Source organism: Somniosus microcephalus, chromosome 6 (genome assembly GCF_052327205.1).
Source record: "Somniosus microcephalus isolate GS21.2 chromosome 6, FLI_Smic_1.0, whole genome shotgun sequence".
In the NCBI taxonomy this organism is placed as follows: Eukaryota; Metazoa; Chordata; class Chondrichthyes; order Squaliformes; family Somniosidae; genus Somniosus; species Somniosus microcephalus.
In genome coordinates this window covers 118,048,219-118,070,324 of record NC_140992.1, presented here as the reverse complement: position 1 = coordinate 118,070,324, position 22,106 = coordinate 118,048,219, and the positions used below count along the sequence as shown (strand labels likewise).

The 22,106-nt window shown below is 50.3% G+C and overlaps 1 long non-coding RNA gene across 1 annotated transcript; it reads right to left on the bottom strand.

The window, feature by feature from the left end:
- Nucleotides 1-11,848: 11,848 nt before the first annotated feature.
- LOC147116029 (uncharacterized) lies at nt 11,849-22,001 on the bottom strand. The gene is made up of 3 exons (XR_015078731.1): nt 21,888-22,001; nt 15,239-15,367; nt 11,849-12,771 (listed from the first exon to the last, which is right to left on the bottom strand). It is a non-coding gene; the product is annotated as an uncharacterized LOC147116029 (long non-coding RNA).
- Nucleotides 22,002-22,106: the final 105 nt, after the last annotated feature.

Below are 22,106 nucleotides of genomic sequence, written 5' to 3'. Positions count from 1 at the left end.
TCTGCGAAGCTCCTTGGGACTTTCCTTTATTAAGGCACTACTAGCAATGAAAATTGTTAACCACAGTTAGTAACCAGCTCCTGTACCTGTGTTTGAAGTAGGCATGCACATTCTGCAGCACTGTAACTAGCTCCCTTCTCAAATCACTCATTACTGTCAATTGTTGAATTTTAGGCTGGGAAGTACACTTTAACTTAACGAGAAACTGCAAAGATTCTTGTCCCACGGAACTTATCTCTTCCTATCTCGACTCAATTTTTTCTCCCCTTGTCCAGTCTCTTCCCACCTACATTTGCGACTCTTCCGACGCCCTCTGTCACTTTAACAGTTTCCAGTTTCCTGGTCCCAACCGCCTCCTTTTCACTATGGATGTCCAATCCCTCTACACCTTCATCCCCCACCAGGATGGCCTGAGGGCACTCCGCTTCTTCCTTGAACAGAGGCCCAATGAGTCCCCATCCACCACCACCCTCCTCTGCCTGGCTGAACTTGTTCTCACATTGAACAACTACTCCTCTGACTCCACTCACTTCCTCCAAATTAAAGCTGTTGCTATGGGAACCCGCATGGGCCCTAGCTATGCCTGCCTTTTCATGGGATATGTGGAACATTCTTTGTTCCAGTCCTACTCAGGTCCCCTCCCTCACCTCTTTTTCCGGTACATCGATGACTGTATCGGTGCCGTCTCCTGCTTTCGCCCTGAACTTGATAAGTTCATTCACTTTACTTCCAATTTCCACCCTTCCCTCACCTTCACATGGTCCATCTCCGACTCTTCTCTTCCCTTCCTTGACTTCTCCATCTCCATTTCTGGCGATCGGCTTTCGACAAACATCCACTACAAGCCCACTGACTCCCATAGCTAACTGGACTACACTTCCTCCCACCCCGCTTCCTGTAAGGACTCTATTCCATTCTCCCAGTTTCTCCATCTCTGCCGCATCTGTTCTGACGATGCCACCTTCCATACCAGTGCTTCCAACATGTCTTCCTTTTTCCTCAACCGAGGATTCCCCTCTACTGTGGTTGACACAGCCCTTGACCGTGTCCGTTCTATTTCCCGCACTTCTGCTCTCACCCCTTCTCCTCCCTCCCAGAACCATGATAGGGTTCCCCTCGTCCTCACCTTTCACCCCACCAGCCTCCACATTCAACGGATCATCCTCCATCATTTCCGCCACCTCCAACATGATTCCACCACCAAACGCATCTTCCCCTCACCTCACCTTTCAGTATTCTGAAGGGACTGCTCCCTCTGCGACACCCTGGTCAACTCCTCAATCACCCTTAACAGCCCTTCCCCTTTGCCTGGCACCTTCCCGTGCAAGCGCAGGAGATGCAACACATGCCCTTTTACTTCCTCCCTTCCCACTGTCCAGGGCCCCAAACACCCCTTCCAGTTGAAACAGCGATTTACTTGTACTTCTTGCAATTTAGTATACTGTATTCGCTGCTCACGATGCGGTCTCCTCTACATTGGGGAGACCAAACGCAGATTGGGCGACCGCTTTGTGGAACACCTCCGTTCAGTCCATAAGGGTGACCCTGAGCTTCCAGTCGCCTGTCACTTTAATTCACCGATTCACTCCCACTCTGATCTCTCTGTCCTCGGTCTATTACAGGAAACTCTCATTTAAACGGCACCTAAATATCTGTAATTCTCTATTAACCGGCAAAATCCTCACTCCGAAAGCAACACCTCAATAACCGGCAATGTTGCCGAGTCCGAGTCTCCCGCGGTGGCCGAGTTAGTCAGTGGGGGTAGTTCTCCAAACTGCCACTACTTGGCTTCTTGGCGCTGTTGGAAGTCGGAACACCTCAATACCCCTGTAACAGGAGTCCGACTCTCCCGCGCTGCCGGTAGTCTCTTCTGATCCGCCATTTTACAGGGGTACAGTGTGTCTCCCACGCTGCTGGTAGTCATTGCATTGCATTACTCTCAACTGGCAGTACTGTACTTAATCAAGCATCTTCCACCATCCATTTAATACAACATTCTATAGGTGAGTACCCAATTACTGTATACTGCACATTTCTTGATTTTTTTAATTTTTCTTTGTTAAAAATAGCCTCGGTAAATAACACTCTCCGTCATCTGGATTTTTTGATCAATCGGCAACACGCTGGTCCCGTCGGTGCTGGATACCAAAGAGTTTCCTGTACATTGTTCCAATGTAGCTCAACGTAAGCTTGAGGAACAGCACCTCATCTTTCAATTAGGCACTTTAAAGCCTTCTAGTCTCAACATTGAGTTCAACAATTTCAAACTATAACCCCTGCCCCCATTTTTCATGCTGTATGATTTTGCCATTCCCATTTGCAACATAATGGCCCAGAAATTCGGGTCGGGGCTTCCCGCGGGTGCAAGCCCCCGACCTGCACTTACCTAGTGCGCCGGCCGTTGAGCTGTGGGCCCACGTGGGATTCCGATCCTGGGCCTCCTCCAACTGCGGGCGCGCAGTGCTTGCGTATCCCAGGGGCGCAGTTAGTTCGATGCATCCCCGGGATCACGTGGGCCATGGAGAGCCAATGGTAGCAGGGAATGCTTCATTCATAAGTTTGATAGGAAGAGCTGTCAAACCTATAAATACTATAAGCCCCAAAACATCACTAAAACCTCAAATAATTTTTTTTTTAAATCACATTTTTAAAATAAACTATAAATTACATGAAATAACGATTTTAAACAATAATTTACATTTTTGAAAAAAATAATTACATTTTCTAATGGGGCTAAAAATAAACTTATCTTTCTTTAAAGTATTTAAAAATAATAAACCTGTGGAAAAAATGTTTTCATTTTAATTAATTCACCACTTACCTTGTTAAAAGCAGGCCTTGTGCCTGCTTTTTAAAAGTGTAACTGCTGGAGACTTACCCTCGCGGAGAAACCTGCAAAAAAAAACGTAAGTTCAATGTGCACTCGCAGCCTCTCCGGTGCACGCGTTCGACCACTGAACCCCTTCTTTCAGGGGAACGGAAGTGCTGGTTTCCCACGCATGCGCAGTGCATGCACGAAACCGGCACTTTCGTTGGGCCTACGCGTGAGTACCCCGTGCGTACTCACACGTTGGGACCCGAATTTCTGGGCCTTTATCTTTCCTGCCTCTTACAAAAGCACAGTATGTTCCTTCAATTCCTTCCTCCTCTCCTGTCTCTGCACCTGCTTAATATCTGTTACATATCCTGATTTTTCCAGTTCTGATGAAGGGTCCCAGACCTGAAACGTTAACTCTGTTCCTCTCTCCATGGATGCTGCCTGGGCTGCTGAGTTTTTCCAGCGTTTTCTGTTGTTATTTCAGATTTCCAGCATCTGCAGTATTTTGCTATCGTATTCGTGTTTGGTTCACTGCCACCTCTCTTCTAGGAATGCCCACCTTGAAGAAGTTCTGCTCTTCTCTCTGACGGGATTTCCGTTTGTCTCTTCAACCTTGTTCATCTTTATTGCTTTCAGTTTCCCTTCTCGTGTTTGATCAGGTATCTGCCAAGACTCGGTTTCACAGCCACATCTCTTTCCTCCGCAATTGTCTCCGGTTCCGACTTATTCCACGTGGATTCCAACTAAACTTCCACCCTTCGTATTTTGGATCCACCCAGGATTACAAATATCTCCAAGACATTCAGCGTTCCTTGAACTACTGCTCTCGTCGCATCTTGAGATCCACGCTCAACGCCATGCGCCGCCACATGAACACTCTCAACCTCTCTCTTCAGCAGCACTGACGCACTCTATCTCAAAGCTGTCCGGGTCCATAGTTCCATTTCATCCTTCGACTCATCAGACACTTCAACAAAAAACTTTTTTCTTCCTTCCTGATGTCAAGGATCGCAAGCTTCATCAACTCTTGTACACCAACGCCCCTCCGGAACCTTTTTCCCCTTCACTTTCCTCTGACCCCATCCCTTCTTCCAATCTCACCCCCTCCATGTTGTTGCGTCCGTGTATAATAAGACACAGATTGCGGAGAATGGTACAACAGGTGTTTACTCAACGTGGCTCACACTGCAACTGATCTGTACAGATTACTACTCAGTGCTATATACAGGTGTGGTCACTGCCGGTACTGCAGTATACATGAGCTGTAAAACATAGTTCCCCCCTTAAAGGTATATACATTACAATTCCTCCCCTTTTAGATTAACAGTACCATAACACTCATTTAACAATTAAATATCAAACTAATTACAATTAACACTTTTAACATGCAACATTAGCTGAAAATAGTCTATTTATATATTCAGTCTTTGGGGAGGCTTCCTGATCCTTTCTGGATAGCGCCTTTCCCGAGTGTCTTGCTCTTGGTGCGGAGGCGATTCTAGCCCCCTGTCGTCGGTTGGTTCATCAGCTTCTGATGCTACTGTTTCTGGGGTAGATGCGACCTGTACGTCGGGTTCATCACCAGGTACGTATGGGCAAGGCATGGGGTTGACTTGTTCCTGTGACTCTAGGATCTGGTCAGCATGGCATCTCACGATGCTCTCCCCAACGTCTACTGTGTACATTAGTGGGCCCTGCCGTGTGCATATCGTTCCTGGCTGCCATTTTTCTGTTCGGTAGTCGCGGGCCAAGACTGGTTGCCCTACATTGAAGCTCCTTGTTGGCTTCTCATGGATGTGCTGGAATTGCTTACTCTCAACATCTCTTCGTACGTTTGGTCTGAGCAAATCCAGGCGAGATCTTAACCTTCGGTTAAAGAACATCATGGCTGGGGCCTGGTTGGTGACTGCATGTGTCGCATTCCGGTAGGCGAACAGGAAATTGTCCACCTTGTGCTGCAGTGGAATGTTGTCATTGTACATAGCCTTTATTGCCTTCTTAAAGGTTAGTACGAACCTCTCAGCCAATCCATTTGTGGCTGGATGATACGGGGCGGATGTGTAATGCCTTACCCTATTCTTTTTCAAGAACCTCCGGAACTCTTCGGACACAAACTGTGGTCCGTTGTCAGAGCAAATCTGTTCTGGCAAGCCATTCCTGGCAAAAATGGTCTGCAGGACTGCAATAGTTTTCTCCGTGGTGGTGGAGGACATTTTGATGACCTCAGGCCATTTCGAGTGCGCATCCACGGCTATTAAAATCATTGAGTCCATGAATGGACCAGCAAAATCAATATGCACCCATTGCCATGGAGATGAGGGCCACTCCCATGGGCGTAGAGGGGCCTGTGGTGGTGCATTTTGGACTTTCTGGCATCCTGAGCAGCTCTTGGTCAGGTCCTCGATTTGTTTATCGATTCCCGGCCACCACACATAAGCCCTGGCTAGGCTTTTCATTTTTACCCTCCCAGATGACCCTCATGAAGCTCATTGAGCACTCTATCCCTTAACTTGGGTGGAATTACCACTCGGGATCCACACATCAAAGTCCCCCGGCACACTGACAGCTGTTCTCTCCTTGTCGAGAATGCTGGCAACAGTGAGTCGCCATGTGCTGGCCATCCCTTCACCGTCAAATCATATACCCGAGACAGTGTCGGGTCATTTCGGGTTTCCTTTTTGATACAAGCGTTAGTTACCGGTAGGTATTCAACTATAGTCGAATGGAATATTTCGACAGGATCCACTGCTGGTGCTTCCTCCGCAGTAGGCAGTGGCAGGCGTGATAGCCCATCAGCATTTCCATGCTGTTTCGTGCCCTTATATTCAATCTCATAGTGGTGCGCCCCTAGAAAATGTGACCATCTTTGTAGTCGTTGCGCAGTCATCACCGGAACGCCCTTCTTCGGATTAAAAATAGAGACTAGAGGCTGGTGATCAGTCAGCAAGGTGAATTTCTGCCCGTGCAGATAGTGATTGAACTTTTTCACTCCCCACACTAGGCTGAGGGCCTCCCTGTCAATCTGGGCGTAGTTACGCTCGGCTGAGGTTAGTGATCGTGAGGCAAAGGCTATTGGCCTCTCTGAGCCGTCCGAGAATTTGTGCAACAGCACCGCTCCAATGCCGTAGGGTGAAGTATCACATGCCAACCGAATTGGTAATGCCGGGTTGTAATGGGCCAATACCTCTTTCGATGTGATTAGTGTTTTGCTCTTCTGGAAAGCTCGTCTACATTCGTCACTCCACTTCCATGGCACCCCTGTTTGCAGTAGGGTGTTCAGTGGGTGTAGTATTGTAGACAAATTTGGCAAGAACTTATGGTAGTAGTTTACCAGCCTGAGGAACGACCTCAGTTGTGACACATTTTCCAGTGCTGGAGCCTTGACTACTGCCTCAATCTTCTCTGGGGACTTATGTAACCCCTTTTTATCGATAACGTGGCCACAATACGAGATCTGTTTTCTAAAAAACTCGCATTTGGGGCGGTTAGCTCGGAGCCCATATTCCTGCAATCTAGTGAGCACCTGCTCCAGGTTGGCAAGGTGATCACTGTCATTTTCGCCCGTGACCAGGATGTCGTCCAAATAACACTGTGTCCCTGGGATCCCTTGCAGGACTTGTTCCATTGCCCTCTGCCAAATAGCCGGAGCTGATGCTACCCCGAATACCAGCCGGTTGTATTGGTAGAGACCTTTATGGGTGTTGATTGTGAGGTATTTTTTTTGATGCTTCTTCTACCTCCATTTGCAGATACGCCTGGGCCAGATCAATCTTAGTGAAGCGTTGCCCTCCAGATAGCGAGGCGAAAATATCTTCAATCCGCGGAAGTGGATATTGTACGGTGTGAAGGACCGGGTTCACTGTTACCTTAAAGTCCCCAGAGATGCGAACCTTCCTTGGTTCCCCAGGCGTGCTGCTCAACGACTTTTTCATCACAGGGACGATGGGTGTAGCCCACTCGCTCCAGTCTACCTTGAACAGTACACCTGAACGTTCCAGACTCTCCACCTCTGCTTCGACGGCTGGGCGGATCGCATAAGGTACCGGTCTGGCCTTAAAAAATTTTGGGCTTGCGTTTTCTTCAATTTTAATCATCGCTGTCATGCCTTTTAGTGTTCCGAGTCCTTGCTGGAACACTCCTTTCGCGTCAGTTAGGATCTTTGGCAGTCGCCCAGGTGTGATGTTGTCATCCTTTTTGTCAGCCACAGTCAGTGCCTGTATGGAATGCCAATCCAGTTGTATTTTCCGGATCCATTCACGTCCCAGTAATGGTGGTCCTCCATCTTGCAATATATACAGGTCTAGTTTTGGTGTTTCCTTACCATTATATATAACGGTCACCCTTATTTTTCCTTTGGGGTAGACTTTTTGCCCCGTGTACGTCTTCAAAATAATTTTTGTGTCTCTCAAGGGTATGTGTGAGAATAGCCGCTCATAATCCCGTCGGTTTATGACTGTTAGGGCTGATCCTGTGTCCAATTCCATCTTTACCTGGACTCCTGATAACTTTAGAGTGACCCAAATGGTTCAGTGATCCTCCGTTGTGATCACATTATGTAGTTTCAGACAACTCAGTTCCATGCTTTCGGAGTCGTTATCACTCCTTTGTTCATCTGAACTATTCTCCGTCATCTTATGTACCTTCTTGTACTTTCTTTTGGTAGGTTTCTTATTGCTGGTTTTCTTTCCCAACCTGCAGACTCGTGCTATGTGTCCTACTTTTCCACACTGTCTGCACACTTTGTCTTTGAACCAGCAATCATTCTGGTCATGTGTTGTTCTGCCGCAGCGATAGCACTTCTCTGTTCCATATGACATTTCGTTTGTGCCATATTCTTGCGGTCTCTGTTGTATCTCTGCAGCGCCCCGTGCTGCTGCTTCATATGATACCGCAATGCTGAAAGCCTTTTCCAGCGTAAGGTCCTTTTCAGATAAAAGCCGTTTCTGGGTTCCTTCACTTTGAAGCCCACACACAGCCCACATACAAACATGTCCCTTAAGGTATCTGCCAGTCCCGCTCCAAACTGGCAGTGTTTCGATAGTTTGCGCAGTTCTGTTAAATAATCAGCATTGCTTTCATCCTTATGCTGGTTCCGTTTGTGAAACTTGAATCTTTCTGCTATCAGCAGCGGTGTGGGGTTTAAATGTCCCTGTAGTATCGTTACTATGTCTTCAAAACTCTTTTCCATTGGCTTCGTTGGGGTTACTAGATTTTGTAATAAACCATACGTCTTTGCACCCATTAAATTTAACAATACCGACGCTTTCTTGTCATCTGGCACCTCATTTGCCTTGCAGTACACCTCTATTCATTCGACATATGTAGTCCAATCTTCGACTTCATTGTCAAATGCGGTGATACTGCCACTCTTCGGCATTTTGGGTGTCGTTTAAAATGGCGTCTCCCAATGGCTTAAAATGGCGTCTCCCGCACTTTCCTTCCTCCCCCGCTGCTGCCAACGCTGCTCCCGGCGGTTCTCGTGGCAATGGCGGCGCCCTGTAGGTTTCACGCGCTTCCCCTGCGCTGCTGCCAATGCCGCTCTCGGCGGTCCTCGTGGCAATGGCGGCGCCTCGCGGGTTTCTGCGTGTCTCTCTCTCCGACGCTGCTCGGCCCCTGAACACCGGCTGCGGCCTGTGCGCTCTGCCCTCTCTCTCCCCCGTCGACGCTGCTCGGCCCTTTGCTGTGCCATTCGGTCGGGCTCTAGCCCGCCGCTGTCCGGGAAGGTTCTGCGCACTACCTGTTGCCAGCCCGTTTCGCTGGACCACCTCGACTGGAAAGCCAAGCCTGGCTCTCGGCAGCCTCCCCACAATTCTCGAGTCTCTGCTGGATGACTGAGCGGTTGCTCGTGGTCGACGCCCGTGTCTCTGGCCTTGACCTCCAATCCACTGATCTCCAGGAACGAATCCCCGGGAGGTGATGCAGAGTTGCAGGTAGGTTCGAACCTGCCTCGTCGCCAATGTTGCGTCCGTGTATAATAAGACACAGACTGCGGAGAATGGTACAACAGATGTTCACTCAACGTGGATCACACTGCAACTGATCTGTACAGATTACTACTCAGTGCTATATACAGGTGTGGTCACTGCCGGTACTGCAGTATACATGAGCTGTAAAACATAGTTCCCCCCTTAAAGGTATATACATTACACGTGTTTTCACTATCCCCTCTGACCTTCCCCCTCTGAACCCGAACGATCAGTCCTCAGCAAAGTCCTGAGCTTCATCCCCTTACGCCCCCATCTCATGAATTTCGAGCTCAGCACGATGCTGAGCTCTTCTTCCGTCGCCTTTGTCTCCGTGCCCACTTCTTTGGCCAGAAGTCTTCCCCCCGCACAGCTGATCCTTTCTCCTGCTTTCAAAATTCTCGTTCTACCTGGCCCCCTCCCTCTGGCCTCTTACACTCTCTAGATCTTTTCATTGCTAACTGCCGACATGACATCGGCCATCTCAATTTCTCTGCACCCCTCTCTCACTCCAACCTACCTCCCTCTGAACTTGCAGCATTCCGTTCTCTCTGATCCAACCCTAACATTATCATTAAACCTGCTGATAAGGGTAGTGCTGCTGTTGTTTGGCAAACTGACCTCTTCCGTGCGGAAGCTGAACGGCAACTCTCCGACACCTCCGCCTACCTCTGCCCTGTCACGGCACCGCTAACGCCTCCCGCAAAATTAAGCAGGAGGTTAGCGGTGGCGGTAACCGTCATCACCGTGTGCAGTGCCTCGCTCACGCCCCAGCCACGATCTTCGGTAGCACCCACTGATTTACCGCCGGACGCTATGTCCGACAGGGTCAAGGGGGCGTACTTGCGGCCGGAGCTACGCAAATTAAAGGGGAGGTGCTGGTCGCCTGCCAGCACCTGTCCCCGGCCTCCTGTGAAGCCCCCCACGGGGTGCTGGCTGCGCTCCGTGAGCCCGGGCTGGGCTCTTTTGCCAGCACTCCGATTCCTGGCGGCCCAGCTAGGCCCCTCCCCTTTAATAAGGGAAGGCCTGCAGTACCGTGGTGTGACATGCCGCAGCGGATTCACTCGCAGTGCCCCAAGAGGGATGCAGGGCGCTTCCAGTAGCACCCCATCTCCCTCTTGGGGTGCTACCAGTGAATTTCGGGTGCTAACTTTTTCGGGTGAAGTTAGCGCCCCAAATGGGGCACGGCCCAATTTTGCCCCCATTGTTTAATTTTGATTTTTTGGGGGAAGGGCATAGTTCTATTTCAAAGTATGGATTTGTTTGTTATGGTTGCTGTTAAGATGTACAGCTAACAGTGATTACTACATTTGGCTTTGGGGAGAAGATTCCCAGGCTGCATTTTTGTTGAGAATTATCAGCCAGTTTTCCACTTACCTTTCCCATCAGTTACCCTACCATAGATTAGGGCCTAGAAATTGGGTTCTGGTCTTGCCAGGGCTGTAGCGCCAGAAAGTTTGCGCCAGCGGTAATGCGGCAGCGCCCGACGAAAATTCGGGTGCGCCGGGCCCAGACGGCGGCGGGCGCTAAAACCCTCCTTTAGCGCCTCAAAACGGGCGTGAACTTGGGTTTCCCGGCGCTAATCCCCCGCTGCGGCACCCGATGCGGTGCGGCAGGCGGGGGAACTGCAGGCCTCCTCCTCCTGTTAAGGAGGAGCTGCCTGCAGCCGACAACTGTCCAGCGGATTGACCCGACATCTGAGCCCGGCACCTCGGGGAAGTGCCGGGCTCGCATGAGACACTGATCAGGGCCGCGGGGGGGGAATGCAGGAGTCCGGGAAGGGAGGTGCGGGCAGGCGGCCGCCGGGAACGCGGCCGGCCGCCGCTCCACCTTTATGCGCCGGCGCACACTGGGGGAAGACTCTGTTGCCAGAGTCTTAGTTGTGCCTGCCACGGGCGAGGCGGGCGCAACTGAATTTCGGCTTGGGGCCGGGTTACCACGGCAACCGGGACGCTGCGCACACCGATGACGTCATCGGTGCCGGCGCAGCGCTACCGGTCTACCGCCGCGGAAGGGCCCCAGGCAATTTAGGAACCGGCGCCAATTGCAGCGCTAGGCCCTCTAGCGCCGCAAAATCGGTGCTAAGGGCACTGAATTTCTAGGCCTAGATGTGGTCATCTAGCCAAGCAACTGAATTTTTGACTTAAAGCCTAAACTAGATGACCAACATCACGGTTGAGCTTTCTTGGCAGAATTATTGGCTTTGCACTCTTGGCACCAAAAATAGTCAACCCGCTGTCCAATTCATACTCACATTCAGGGTATCATAGGCCACCAGTAGACTAGAGCTGTACATCATTCTCAAAAAGATGAGTTCTGAAGTACAAGATTGTATTCTTGATCCAACCCGTGATGCACAAAATCAGAATGGTTATTTGATGGGTGGCTTTGTGAGTTTGGAGGGTTTATTTTGTAGATACGTCCTGCAGCCAACAGCATCCAGGCAGTGGGTGCCAACCCTTTCTGGACCCCTTTGCAGGGGGCTGGAGATGCAGCAGCACTCCCTCACTGCTGTCCTGGAGTATCAGCCTAGCTTAGAAACCTCAAGTATTGGAGGATGGATGGGGAAACAAGGGGCAGTTTATGGTTCTAATTGTCCTCACCCCTTCCTATCTCTGTAATCTCCTTTAGCCCCACAACTCCCCCCCACCCCGAGATAGCTGCACTCCTCTAATTCTGCCCTCTTGAGCATCCCTGATTATAATCGCTCAACCATTGGTGGCCGTGCCTTCTGTTGTCTAGGCCCTAAGCTCTGGAATTCCCTGCCTGAACCTCTCTGCCTCACTACATCTCTTTCCTCCTTTAAGATGCTCCTTAAAACCTACCTCTTTGACCAAGCTTTTGGTCACCTGTCCTAATTTATCCTTATGTGGCTCGGTGTCAATTTATTTGTCTTAAAATACTCCTGTGCAGCGCCTTGGGACGTTTTACTGTGTTAAAGGCACTATATAAATACAAGTTGTTGTTATTATAATATATTTGAATGTGTAATTGATGTCATATCATCAGTGGAATGTTTGTGATGTTTTAAATACCAATTTAACAACTGAATTCAAGAAAGCAACAATAGCACTGAATTTAGTGTTTATTCAGTAATTACCTATTGTCTGTTAAATTTCACTCTGTTCTTGTAACTGAATATATTGGCTTGATACAACGCATAACAGTTGTATTTAATAGATTGAGGGTACCACCTTCACAATAACTTAATATATCAGAGTATCCAAAAAGCAGAGTCCCTACCATTAGGTTCCCCTCCTGTTTCAGTCACATAACCACAGTAACTTCACTGGCCTGTCTGGAGGGGTGGGGTTTTGGAGGCACTTCCATAATTTATGTCATTGTGTAATAGTGGAAATAATCCATGGCCCACAGCCCAGATCCATTCTCACTCCCTCGTCCTCTGCCACCCAAACCGATCAGGGGACTGTGCTGAAGGCAATCTCAATGTCTCTGAGGTAAAGAAAAAAGTGATTACGTTTCTCAGTGTGTTTAAGTTTTCTAGGCCAAAAAGGGAATCATGATTAATGGCTTATCCCAGTACAGTATTCAAGGAACATACCAACCCTCCAACCCCTTCCATCCACAAAAAGTTATGTCTCAAATTCGGAAAAGATTGGATTTAAGGTTCTCTTTGCCAAAACCTTATAGAACCCTCTGGAACTCTATATGGTGATAGATACTGCGGAGTTTTGTATAAACCAAATGGTTAGCCTTTTGGGTTCTGTATGGTGATTGCTAGGGTTTGGTACAGTTAGAAGCAGGTTCTGTTTTATTGTAGCAAAGACTAAAATAACGCAATGCCTGTTCTTCAACGATTAGTTTTCTGTTCAGTCATCTGGTTGTTAGGTCCCAGAGTCATTCAGTGCTTCTGGCCTTTGCTCAGTGCTTGCTTTTCTTACAGTGCTCAAGGGCATCCTTCAGAGCTCGGAGCACAAGATCCGCGTTGGCTTGTGTACAATTGATGCCCATTAATCCAATCCGCAAAACCTAAAGGCCAGAAAATAGATTTGTTTAGTCGTGGATAGCTTAGAAATATTAGGGTAAATCCATCGATCCCAGGTTCCAAGCGGAGATGCAGGCGTGGCACTTGGAGAGAGCACAACCTTTATGAAAGAGTGCTGTAGCCCTATCTCCAACCTACCGTTGGACATCTTGAAGAGTTGTATGTTGGACATCTTGGGGAGTTAAGGGTTAATAATTGAACTTCCTTGTATCTTGGAGCAACATACTTTACAATAGAAACAGGATGGCTTTGAAGTGTCATGAGAAGAAACCATAGCTTGTCTTCTGCTTTTAGTGCCTATTATATACAAGAAATGCTTGTGCAAGGAAATAAGTGACAGTAATGTCATCAACTATGGGTGATTAAAGCATAACTTTGGTGGCTAGTGCAATAAACATAGATAGAGAGATCTAATAACTACAGTATAGAAAGATAACAGTTAAAAAGCCTACTCTTCAAAGGATTCGCGAACAGTTATGTCAGAAAGTCTTGTTTGAATAAAGTAGCTTTGGATTAAACAATTACAACTGTTTATGTAAATAGACTGTTTTCAACAGATTCAGGAACAGCTGCATCATGAGGTCTTATCTGTGACATGTACCTTTGATGCAGGCAAAATATATGGTGTATAAAGGAGCATTGATTTTCAATAATTCTTCAGAAGGCTCAAAAGATAAAACCAGAACCCAAAACCCACTCTCTGAGCTGGATTTTGATACTGGAGGCGTGTAGGAGGCGGGACTACAACTTTTGGGGTTGTAGTCCCGTCTCCATCGAGTTGTGGCCAACCCACTCGATTTTCACTTGATTGACCTTGTTGAGCCCGCCCAGTGGGCTCAGCAGGCCAATTATGGGCCACCCGGCAACAGGTGACATCACAGATTGACATTTCATCTGTCAAGAGTTTTTGACAGATGAAATATCAGCGTTTGACAGCTGTTTGAAGCTGTCAAACACTGACAATCTGTACTCTAAGTTAATTCCTTCCTCAGGCTGATTAGAGATCTCTCCAGAACAGAAAGCTGAATGCTGCAACTTTTGACAGCTCGCGGCCATTCTGCTTTCTGTGCCGATGAGATGAGGGACTCCCGAGACCTGAAGGAAGGAAGGCTGTAAAGGTAAGTAAATGTAAGTAAAACTTCTTTAAACACTTTACACACATCAAACACACTTACCTCTGCACTCATGCACCCATCACTCACCTGAACATCGGACATCTCGAACCCTCCAAGTCCTTCAGCCCGACGGTTCGCCTCGCTAACTTGGCGTGGTTTGGAGCCGTCAGGAATCCCACACTTCAGGAATAATAGGGATTAGGCCAAAAACTGCCTGTTAACAGGCAGTTAATTGGCAATAATCCCCTTCCCGCCTCGGGGAGGCGGCTCCCAGCACAGGTCGGGTATCCGCCTCCTTTGAAACTGGCATGGAGGCGGGTTGGGGGCAGGATGGGTTCGTGCCCCCGATTTCGCGATTTTTAACCCCCCACATGCCTCCAAACCCGCCTCCATGACCCAATGAAAATCCTGCCCTCTGTGTCTAGTTGGGCCGATCACCTATACTGGATATCAATAAAGTCTGTTCCATATACTCCACCATCAAATGTTTTGTGCTTACTCGAAACATATTGTTGTGAACTATAGAAGGAAGGAGGTTGACTAACAGTTGAATGTTAACACCTGCATCAGTGTGGCTCCCTACTAGAAGGGCAGGAGCAAGGAATTTCCCTATAGGTCGTCACACACAGGCCCCACAAGGGCTAAACTCATTCCAACTACCTGACCTAAAACATAAAGCTATGTTAGCATTTTCTGTGCAAGCTTAATATTTTTGAAGCATTTCTCTCTGTTTTATCTTCCTGCAGGGAGTTTCTGGTAGTCATCTGCTAATGTTGCTTATAATTGACTGCCTGTGGGACTGCTGAAGTGACCTCCATGTGAGGTATACACAGTCATTTCCCCACAGTTACCCAGCCAAGATTAGGAACTTGCCTTGTGAGGAATCCCAGGCAGAGTATGGTATAAGCAGTCTGCAGGCATTTGACAGTTCTTTTTCTGTTTGGGCGGAATGAATTCAAGTAATGCAGGTGAGTGTTTGTAAACAAATGTAAAAGGTTCACCAAACAATCTTTCATGAGGACTGTATCCCTTTAAGACAGAAAATCACATCCTAACTCTCTCCCCTTAGCCTCTTTACCAGAGCCTTGGCTGTGCTCCATGCCTCCATGTAATGAAGATCTGACTACTCTCTTAATGCACTTCCAGGTATATTAACACATAATTTACAACAGCTGCATGTGTAGACAACCAGTTCCATGTCGCAGTGAAATTGTTCCTGCAAAGTGTACAGGTAAAGTAATAATGCTAACATTGGTACATGTCCTCATTCAATATAATAGGTGACCCTTCCCTGCATCACCACCCCCAACCCCCAACCCCAGCTGCCTTCACGTACCATGCCAATAGTAGGCCCCAGTCCCCCAGTGATCTCGATCTGATAGTTCTTCATAATGAAGTCAGTGATGTCTTTCCACTCGTAGCCTTCTGGCACCGCAATTGTTGTAACTGTGGGGAGTCTCAAGGCCTGAAGAGTGAAAGACAAAATATTTTTATGTTTTTCCTCCTTGGTTGTCACTCCCCATTTACTTCAATGCAGTGTTTACCTTCAGGACCGGACACTCGGCTGTGAGCTCATCTATGCTGCATAGCACAAGATGAGATGTAGTTCATCAGTTTTATTTTTCACCCCCATTCCCATAAATGGTGTTACAATGCTCTCAGCATTTTGCCATATATTTCAATGGCTTGGATGAAGACATGGAGTTGTATATTCAAATTTACAAATGACACTAACTTAGTTGGCACAGTAAGTTGTGTAGATGGAAGCAAGGAAGTCACAAAGGGACATAGACAGATTAAGTGAGTGGGCAGATAGAGTTCAATGAGGGGAAGTGTGAGGTCATCCATTTTGGATCCAAGAAAGATAAATCAGAATCTTAATGGTGAGAGACTAGGAACTGTGGAGGAGCAAAGATATTTGGGTGCCCAGGTACACAAGTCACTAAAAGTTAGTGCACAGGTAAAAAAAAGTAATCAAAAAGGTTAAATCGCTACCACATGGAGGCGAATAGCATAGATGCATTTAAGCAAAAACTAGATAAGTACATGAGGGAGAAAGGAATAGAAGGATATGTTGATAGGGGTAGATGAAGTAGGATGGGAGGAGGCTCGTGTGGAGCATAAACACCGGCATAGACTAGTTGAGCTGAATGGACTGTTTCTGTACTGTAAAATTCTATGTAATGTTGGCATTTATCTCAAGGTGGCTGGAATACAAACGTAAGAAAGTGATGTTTCAGTTGTACAGAGCCTTGTAGGGGGCACAATCTTAAAATTAGAGCTAGGCCATTAAGGAGTGAAATCAGAAAGCACTTTTTCATTAGAAGGTAGACTACTGCAGAAATCCTGCGGACTGCAGTTTGAAAACCTGTGGTTATAAGGATGTTACTGGAAGTATGCTGACCATCTTTTTCCCAGTCCAAAACCAGACAGTGGCAAAGCATTTAAAAAGTCTGCTGGTGAATTTGTAAAACTGGTCCACGTGCACAGGGTGGTATTTTTAAACTCAGTAGTATAAATTACCATGCGCCCTCTCCTATAACCAGATTGTCCAATTGGAAACTGGATGGCTGGTCGCCGAACTATAAAGGGATTGGCAGCCTGGGTCCATTCCAAAATCAAAATTGTTGGAACCTTCGCAGTGACCATCAGTTACTGCCCTCATGTCTCAAGGCCAAGGACATCATCAACCTCACAACAAGGCTTTCTTTTCTTCATCAAAAAGAAAATACTGCAGATGCTGGAAATCTGAAATAAAAACAGAAAAAGCTGGAGATACTCAGCAGGCCAGGCAGCACCAGAAATGTTAACTCTGTTTCTCTCATTACAGACGCTGCCTGACCTGCTGAGTATCTACAGCTTTTTCTGTTTTTATTTCTTTTCTTCATGCTGCAATCTGGCTTTTGTGTGTGCAAATAAGCTTCCTGTTCTCTCGTTCCCCCAATTAGCGGTGAGGCAGAATGTTAATGGGGAGTGCATAAGCACGATCAGCATCACCACCTCTGACACTGCTATGGGTGTTCTGACAATGTTGGATGTGAACAAGTCATTAATGAATGCTCAAGGAACGATACTTATCTTCAGTAGACAAAAGAGACATGACATAGGCCTTGGATAATGATCAGGGGACTTGGCCACTGTGACTGAGCTTGATCCATCTCCATGTGAACTATAACTGGCATAAGGGAGGATTTTGATTCTTAATGTGAATTCCATTCAGCTGCTCCCAATTCAAAGGTCTTACAGGAGTTTAAGTACTTTGAAGAATGCTGCTTGCCCAGCAAAGGGACAATTGCATTATCTCTTGAGACCATTTGCTCCCTGACCACCTCCCTCAAATCATAGTATGCTCACCCTGAAGCACCCAGGAACATTGCCATGTCTGCTTCCTCTGTAGTGAGAGATACTGTAGGAGTCTACGTACTCCTAACAAAATATACTGAACTCGGAGAGGTTCAACAGAAAAGGTTTAATTGTTGAGACTACATGTTGAACACAAAAATGGCATCAGAGCCAACACCAAGTCCGACTGGTTTTCATCAGTCCACAGCTTCGACTGCCCCTCCCCCGCTCTGGGCTTAACTATGTTGCAGATCGAGTTTCTTAAAGGTGTGATCCTTCTTAAAGGCATGACGCCTGATTTATAGTCTACGGACCGAAAAGCGGATTGTGTCCTTTCTGTGATCGGTACGCCACACAGCTCCCCCCAGAATCCGCTAGTAGGGAGTGTACGAACCGGCGTGGCGGCTTGATGGCACGGCCGGAACGGCTCTTGGCGGTTGGTGTCGGGAGCGGGGCGGTTGGACGCGTCGGGCTCTTAGGCGGTCTGCCCCGCGGTGGGGGTTGGCCCACTTGAACGGGTTCATCGGGCTCTAGGTGCGCCAGCTTGAGCCGCTCGACCGACACCTTGTCAGTTCTGCCGCCCACTTGGAGGAGGAAGAACTTGTTCCCCGTCTGGAGTACCTTGTAGGGTCCGTCGTATGGGGGCCGTAGAGGTCCTCGGTGGGCGTCATGGCGCACGAAAACAAATTTGGCCATGTGCAGGCTAGGTGGTACGCGGGTTGCTGGTTCGCCGTGCCGGCCGGTGGGTACCGGAGCGAACTGTTGTGCTCGGTTGGCGAAAGCGCGGCGTTGCTGGTCAGCCGACCAGGAGGTCGTGGCGGTGGGCAGGAACTCTCCGGGTACGCACAGTGGCTGGCCGTACACGAGTTCCGCCGCCGAGGCTTTCAGGTCTTCCTTGACCGCGGAGCGTAGGCCAAGTAGCACCCACGGGAGGCGGTCGATCCAAGCCTCGTCCTCGAGGCTAGCGCGGAGGGTCGCCTTCATGGACCTGTGGAATCGCTCGCACAGTCCGTTGGCTTGGGGGTGGTAAGCTGTGGTGCGGTGAACGGCACCCCGAGGTTTCGGGCGATGGCGGCCCACAGATCAGAGGTGAACTGCGGTCCTCTATCCGACGTCATGTCGGAGGGGATGCTGAACCGAGCGACCCAGGTCCCGATGAACGCCCTCGCGATGTCGGCGGTGGTGGTGGACGTCAGTGGAATGGCCTCGGGCCAGCGGGTGGTACGGTCCACGATTGTCAGCAGGTGCGTGTGACCTTGTGATGGCAGCAGGGGGCCGACGAGGTCGATGTGGACGTGGTCAAACCTTCTTTCTGGCACGGTGAACTCCTCGAGTGGGGCTTTGACGTGCTGGTGGATTTTGGCACGCTGGCAAGCTATGCAGGATCTGGACCAGACGCGCACATCTTTGCGCAGGCCGCGCCAGACAAATCGGTTGGCCACCAGTCTAATGGACGTGCGGGTGCCGGGGTGTGAAAGGCCGTGGACGATGTCGAACACCCGTTTTCGCCAGGACGCCGGGACTACGGGGCGGGGTTGCGCCAAGGAGGTGTCGCATTTGACTGTGACGGCGGACGGGCTGCAGGCGACGTCGGTCAGTCGCAGCCCTGGGAGGGTTGTGGGCGCGGAGAGCAGATCGGGGTCGGTGCGTTGCTCCGCTGCCAGTTGAGCATAGTCCACTGCCAGGTGAGCGCCGTGGACGGCGGGGCGGGATAGGCAGTCGGCCACCACGTTGTCTCGACCGGAGACGTGCCGGATGTCCGTGATGAATTCGGACACTGCGGCGAGCTGGCGTTGTTGCCTGGCTGATCACGGGTCCGCAGATTTTGCCATCGCGAATGTCAGGGGTTTGTGGTTGACAAACGCAGTGAAGGGGCGGCCCTCCAGAAGAAATCTAAAATGACGGACTGCCAGGTACAGTGCAAGGAGCTCGCGGTCAAAGGCGCTGTATTTGGCCTCCGGGGGGCGCAGTTGGCGGCTGAAAAAGGCCAGCGGTTGCCAGGCCCCGTCGACCCACTGTCGAACACGGCGCCGACCGTGTGGTCGGAGGCGTCCGTGGTGAGGGCCACCCTGGCGTTGGGCTGTGGGTGAGCGAGCATGGTGGCGTTGGCGAGCACCTTTTTGGTCGAGTCGAAGGCGGTCAACATGTCCGCCGACCACTCGATCGCCATTCTGTCTTTCTTACCCCGGAGGGCTTCGTATAGGGGCCGCATGAGGGAGGCCGCTCCGGGAATGAAGCGGTTGTAAAAGTTGATCATCCCCAAGAACTCCTGGAGGCCTTTGATGGTGGTAGGCCGGGGGAACTGCTGGACGGCTTGCACCTTGGCGGGCAGGGGAATGGCTCCGTCCTGCGTGATGTGGTGGCCGAGGAATTCGATCCTGCTGAGGCCGAATTGGCACTTGGCTGGGCTGATGATGAGCCCGTGCTCACTGAGCCGCTGGAACAGGGTGCAGAGGTGCTCGCTGTGTTCCTGCTTGGAGGAACTAGCTACCAGGATGTCATCCAGGTAGGCAAAGAGGAACTTCAGGTCCCGGAGGACCGAGTCCATGAGCCGCTGGAAGGCCTGGGCCACGTTTTTGAGGCCGAAGGGCATTCGGAGGAACTCGAATAGCCCAAAAGGGGTGATTATGGCCGTCTTGGGAACGTCCGTGGGGTGGACTGGCACCTGATGGTAACCGCGCACCAGGTCGACTTTGGAGAAGACTGAGCGGCCAGCCAGTCTAGCCGAGAAGTCTTGAATGTGCGGTATGGGGTACCGATCTGGCGTGGTGGCGTTGTTTAGGCGCCGGTAGTCCCCACAGGGGCGCCATCCCCCGTCGGGTTTGGTGACGATGTGGAGTGGGGAGGCCCAGGGGCTGTTGGAGCGGCGGATGATGCCGAGCTGTTCCATTGTGGCGAACTCGGCCCGCGCGATCTCCAGCTTGGCCGGGTCCAGCCTGCGGGCGTGGGCATACACTGGTGGGCCTGTGGTGGGGATGAAGTGTTCTACCCCATGCTTAGCAACTTTCGCGGAGAAGGTCGGGTTGGTGAGGGCTGGGAACTCAGCCAGGAGTGCTGAGTAGTCGTCCGTTGAGCGGGCGCGGCACTGCCACGCCATTTCGGCGGGTTGGGGGGGGCCATGGCGCCCGGGATAGGTGACATGGTGTTCATGTCCACGAGGCGGCGCCGAGGCATGTCGACCAACAGGCCGTGGGCGCACAGGAAATCCGCACCGAGGAGCGGGGAGAGCACCTTGGCGGTGATAAACTCCCAGTGGTAGCGGCGGCCTGCGAGGTCGATGGTGACGGTGCAGGTGCCGTACGTCCGGATGTCGGTGCCGTTGGCGGCAGCCAGCGCAGGGCCACGGCCGCCTCGCTGGATCTCGAGGGCGGACGCAGGGATGATGCTGCGCTGCGCGCCCGTGTCGCATAGGAAACGGCATCCAGAGGCGCTGTCCGTAACGTACAGCAGCACGCCTGCTTGCCCCACGGCCATCATGTAGGCCGGTGTGGGGGCGGTTGGAAACGTGCAGGGATGGCTGCAGCAGCGTGCCCGTGCGCCGAACCGGGTATGGAAGTAGCAGTAGCCCTGGGTCGGAGGGCTTGGGGGACGTGGGGGCCTGGGGGGCCTCGTGGCCGAGCTGTGTGGCCACGCGATAGAGGGTGGAGCGCGTGCCGACGCTGCGGAGGCCAGGTCGGGGGTAACGGTGTGGTTGGAGCCGGCGGACAGGAGCTTATCGGCTTCGTCGGCCAGGTCCTCGAGGTCCGTGAGGCTGGACGCCACGATCGCCGGGCGGATGCTGGGGGGTAGTTGGCTGATAAAGAGCATGCGGAAGAGGGAGCCGGGCGGTTTCTCGTCGGTCAGAGCAAGCATGTGAGAGAGCAAGTCTGACGGCGTGGAGTCACCGAGGCCCGGGAGGTCGAGGAGGTGGCAGTTGCGCACGAATTGGGAGGCTGTGAATTTTTTAAGGAGCGCGGCGTTGAGATGTGCGTACTTGCCTTCCTCCGGAGGGTTTTGTGGCGTTGTCCAGACTTTCGTGATTGTGGAGCTGCCCAGGGAGGCGAGGAGGTAGTCGTACATCGTTGCGTCGGCGGTGATGCCGCCGAGTCGGAATTGCGATTCGGCTTGAAGGAACCAGGCGGTGGCCAGGTTCTCCCAGAACTCCGGCAGCTTCACAGAAACTGCGTTTGTGTCAGCCATGGTTACGCTTAGGAGTCGTCCTGAGCGTCGGGGTCACCAATGTAGAAGTCTACGTACTCCTAGCAAAAAATACTGAACTCGGAGAGGTTCAACAGAAAAGGTTTAATTGTTGAGGCTGCATGTTGAACACAAAAATGGCGTCAGAGCCTACACCAAGTCCGACTGGTTTTCATCAGTCCACAGCTTCGACTGCCCCTCCCCCGCTCTGGGCTTAACTATGTTGCAGATCGAGTTTCTTAAAGGTGTGATCCTTCTTAAAGGCATGACGCCTGATTTATAGTTTACGGACCGAAAAGCGGATTGTGTCCTTTCTGTGATCGGTACGCCACAATACTACCTTAAGCTAGAGAGGGTACTAGTGCTTGAACACGCAGCCTGTCAACGCCAACAATGAATAATGCATAAGGTTTTACTGTGACCTGGCACTAGCCCAGCTAGTTTCCTACTGCAGTGCTATTCCTTACCTTGTCCTTTACAAAAAGTTTTAAACCCAGGTCCTGCAACCCTTTGTGCAAGTACTCCGCATTCTCCTGGTGAAGCTTCCAGTTCTTCTCAAGACCCTGTATAGAGATGGAACCAAAACTTTACAAAACAAGAGTAATTCCCCACCTCCCACACCTTTCGAAACACATAACTATTTACAGGCATGACGCAGGGTCAATGTTCCCTCTAATTTTGGGGGG